Raw genomic sequence first — 4,806 nt, 5'->3', positions numbered from 1 at the left:
TCTTTTCCATTGAGCTCCTTCCACACATATGTCCATAAGGACTTGGTCCAACCTTTGATTAAAGTTGACCCTTCTAGTGTAAGGGCGTGCATCTCCTTGCATCATGGGCAAGTTGAACGCCAACCTCACATTTTTTGGACTAAAATCTAAGTATTTCCCCCGAACCATTGTAAGATAATTCTTTGGGTTCGAGTTCTTACTTTGATCATGGTTCCTAGTGATCCATGCATTGGCATAGAACTCTTGAACCATTAAGATTCTGACTTGTTGGATGGGGTTGGTTAGAACTTTCCAACCTCTTCTTTGGACCTCATGTCGGATCTCCAGATACTCATTTTCTTGAGCTTGAAAGGGACCTCGGGGATCACCTTCTTCTTGGCCACAACATCATAGAAGTGGTCTTAATGGGCTTTGGAGATGAATCTTTCCATCTTCCATGACTCGGAGGTGGAAGCTTTTGTCTTCCCTGTCCCTTTTCTAGAGGATTCTCCAGCCTTAGGTACCATCAATGGTTATGGAAAAATAAAAAAGCTATGCTTTTACCACACCAAACTTAGAATATTTCTCGCCCTCGAGCAAGAGATGAAAGAAGAGAAGAAGAAGAAGAAGAAAATATGGAGGAGAGGGGGAGAGGTGTATTCAGCTAAGAAGGAGAAGAGAGGTTTGTGTTGTGTGAAAATGAAGAAGAATAGAGAGGTTTATATAGGGAGGGTTGAGGTAGTATGTTTGGCCATTTAGGGTGGGTTTGGGTGGGAAAGAAATTTTGAATTTTGAAGGTAGGTGGGGTTTATGGGGAATAGTGGATGGATGTGAGTGGTGAAGGGGGTAATTGGGAAGAGATATTGAGGTGATTGGTGAGGGGTTTTGGGGAAGAGTGTTTATTGGAAAGAGAGGATGAATGTTGAGAAGAGGGGAGAATATGGTAGGTGGGGATCCTGTGGGGTCCACAGATCCTGAGATGATCCTTTGGGGTCCACAGATCCTGAGGTGTCAAGGATTTACATCCTTGCACCAATTAGGCATGTAAAATGCCTCTCCATGCAATTCTGGCATTTAAACGCCGAAGTGATGCATGTTCTGGGCGTTCAACGCCCATGTGCAGCATGTTTCTGGTGTTGAACGTCAGTTCCATGCTTGTTTCTGGTGTTCAGCGCCAGCTCTCCTCAGGGTGCATTCCTGGCGTTTGAACGTTGGGATGTTGCTTATTTCTGGTGTTCAGCGCTAGATCCATGCTCTGTTCTGGCGTTGAACGCTAGCCAGATGCTCCTTACTGGCGTTTAAACGCCAGTAAGTGCTTCCTCCAGGGTGTATTTTTCTTCTGCTGTTTTTTATTCTATTTTTAATTTTAATATTTTTTTGTGACTCCACATGATCATGAACCTAATAAAACATAAAAAAACAATAAAACACAAAATAAAATTAGATAAATAAAAATTGGGTTGCCTCCCAATAAGCGCTTCTTTAATGTCAATAGCTTGACAGTGGGCTCTCATGGAGCCTCACAGGTGATCAGGTCAATGTTGTATAGTCCCAACACCAAACTTAGAGTTTGGTTGTGGGGATTCAACACCAAACTTAGAGTTTGGTTGTGGCCTCCCAACACCAAACTTAGAGTTTGATTGTGAGGGCTTTGTTTGACTCTGTACTGAGAGAAGCTCTGCATGCTTACTCTCCCTTGTTACAGAAGGATAGCCGTGTGTGTTAAACACATGGTAGTCCCCATTCAATTGAAGGACTAATTCTCCTCTGTTAACATCTATCACAGCTTCTGCTGTGGCTAGGAAAGGTCTTCCAAGGATGATGCATTCATCCTCCTCTCCTCTACTAATCCATAAGCTTGTCTTACTGACTTGTCTGCCAATTGTAATGAGAATAAGGCAGGCTGTACCTCAATGATCCTCAGCTTCTCCATTACAGAGAGTGGCATAAGATTTATGCCTGACCCTAGGTCACACAGAGCTTTTTCAAAGGTCATGGTGCCTATGGTACAAGGTATTAAGAATTTCTCAGGATCTTGTTTCTTTTGAGGTAAAGTTTGCTGAACCCATGTATCAAGTTCACTAATGAGCAAGGGAGGTTCACCTTCCCAAGTCTCATTACCAAATAACTTGGCATTCAGCTTCATGATGGCTCCTAGATATTGAGCAACTTGCTCTCCAATCACATCTTCATCCTCTTCAGAGGAAGAATACTCTTCAAAGCTCATGAATGGCAGAAGGAGATTTAATGGAATCTCTATGGTCTCTATATGAGGCTCAGATTTCTTTGGATCCTCAATAGGGAACTCCTACTTGAGAGACGTCCCATGAGATCTTCCTCATTGGGATTCGCATCCTCTCCATCCTCCTTGCATTCGGCCATATTGATTATATCAATGTCCTTGCACTCTCTTTTTGGATTTTCTTCAGTATTGCTTGGGAGAGTACTAGGAGGGGTTTCAATGATTTTCTTACTCAGCTAGCCCACTTGTGCCTCCAGATTTTTGATGGAGGACCTTGTTTCATTCATGAAACTTAAAGTGGCCTTAGACAGATCAGAGACTAAGTTTGCTAAGTTAGAGGTATTCTGTTCATAATTCTCTATCTGTTGCTGAGAAGATAATGGATAAGGCTTGATATTGCTGAGTCTATTTCTTCCACCATTATTAAAGCCTTGTTGAGGCTTTTGTTGATCCTTCCATGAGAAATTCGGATGATTTCTCCATGATGAATTATAGGTGTTTCCATAAGGTTCACCCAACCTCTGCCATTGCAGGGTTTTCAAGATCATAAGCTTCTTCTTCAGAAGATGCCTCTTTAGTACTGTTGGATGCATTTTGCCATCCATTCAGACTTTGAGAAATCATGTTGACTTGCTGAGTCAACACTTTGTTCTGAGCTAATATGGCATTCAGAGCATCAATTTCAAGAACTCCCTTCCTTTAAGGCGTCCCATTATTCACGGAATTTCTCTCAGAAGTGTACATAAATTGGTTATTTGCAACCATGTCAATAAGTTCCTGAGCTTCTGCAGGCATTTTCTTTAGGTGAATGGATCCACCTGCAGAGTGGTCCAATGACATCTTGGAAAACTCAGATAGACCATAATAAAATATATCTAATATGGTCCACTCTGAAAACATGTCAGAAGGACACTTTTTGGTCATCTGCTTGTATCTTTCCCAAGCTTCATAGAGGGATTCACCATCTTTTTGCTTGAAGGTCTAAACATCCACTCTAAGCTTGCTCAACTTTTGAGGAGGAAAGAATTTGTCCAAGAAGGCCGTGACCAGCTTATCCCAGGAGTCCAGGCTATCTTTAGGTTGTGAGTCCAACCATGTTCTAGCTCTGTCTCTTACAGCAAAAGGGAAAAGCATAAGCCTGTAGACTTCAGGATCTACTCCATTCGTCTTAACAGTCTCACAAATCTGTAAGAACTCAGTTAAAACTGGTAAGGATCTTCAGATGGAAGTCCATGAAACTTGCAGTTTTGTTGCATTAGAGCAGCTAATTGAGGTTTCAGCTCAAAATTGTTTGCTCCAATGGCAGAAATTGAGATGCTTCTTCCATCAAACTTGGACGTGGGTTTAGTAAAATCACCAAGCATCCTCCTTGCATTATTGTTGTTGGGTTCGGCTGCCATCTTCTTCTCTTGTTCGAAAATTTCAGAAAGGTTGCCTCTGGATTATTGTAATTTAACTTCTCTTAGTTTCCTCTTCAGAGTCCTTTCAGGTTCAGGATCAGCTTCAACAAGAGTGCCTTTTTCCTTGTTCCTGCTCATATGAAAGAGAAGAGAACAGAAAAAGAAGAGGAATCCTCTATGTCACAGTAAAGAGATTCCTTATTATTAGTAGAAGAAAAAGGGACTAAAGAAAGGAGAATCCAAACACAAGGGTAAGGATAGGGGCAGTGATTTGAGATGAAGAGAGGTGAAGAGAAGTGTTAGTAAATGAATAAATAAATAGAAGAAGATGAGAGATAGAATTCAAAAATTAATTTTGAAAAGGAGTTAATGATTTTCGAAAATTAAAGATGAGATAGAATTAAAATTAAAATTTAAAATAATTAGTTAATTAAAAAGAATTTTTGAAAAAGAGGGAGGTATTTTCGAAAATTAGAGAGAAAAGTTGTTAAGTGATTTTGAAAAAGATAAGAAACAAACAAAAAGTCAAATAGTTAGTTGAAAAAGATTTGAAAATCAAATTTGAAAAGATAAGAAGATAAGAAGTTAGAAAAGATATTTTAAAATCAAATTTTTGAAAAAGATAAAATTTTGAAAAAGATATGATATAAAAGATAAGATAAGATGTATTTAATTTTTAAAATTAAAATTAATTACTTGACTAACAAGAAACTAAAAGATATGATTCTAGAATTTAAAGATTGAACATTTCTTAACAAGAAAGTAACAAACTTCAAATTTTTGAATCAATCACATTAATTGTTAGCATAATTTTTGAAAATAAAGATAAAATTAAGAAAAAGATTTTTGAAAAATATTTTTAAATTTTCGAAAATCATAAGATAAAAATGAAAAAGATTTGATTTTTGCAAAAGTTTTGAAAAGATAGGATTTTTAAAATTGAAAATTTGACTTGACTTGTAAGAAACAACTAATTTTAAAATTTTTTGACTAAGTCAACTCAAATTTTCGAAAATTATGAGAAAATTAAGGAAAAGATATTTTTTATTTTTGAATTTTTAATTAATGAGGAGAGAGAAAAACAACAAAAATGACTCACAACATGAAATTTATGAATCAAAATTCATGATGCATGCAAGAACACTATGAATGTCAAGATGAACACCAAGAACATTTTGAAGATCA

The 4,806-nt window shown here is 37.7% G+C and overlaps 1 non-coding gene across 1 annotated transcript; it reads left to right on the top strand.

Moving 5' to 3' along the window:
* Positions 1 to 3,119: 3,119 nt before the first annotated feature.
* On the top strand, positions 3,120 to 3,223 carry LOC127740773 (small nucleolar RNA R71). The gene has a single exon (XR_008001632.1). It is a non-coding gene; the product is annotated as a small nucleolar RNA R71 (small nucleolar RNA).
* Positions 3,224 to 4,806: the final 1,583 nt, after the last annotated feature.

The sequence above is a fragment of the Arachis duranensis genome, chromosome 7 (assembly GCF_000817695.3).
Source record: "Arachis duranensis cultivar V14167 chromosome 7, aradu.V14167.gnm2.J7QH, whole genome shotgun sequence".
NCBI lineage: Eukaryota > Viridiplantae > Streptophyta > Magnoliopsida > Fabales > Fabaceae > Arachis > Arachis duranensis.
This window is presented reverse-complemented; position numbering and strand designations above follow the sequence as displayed.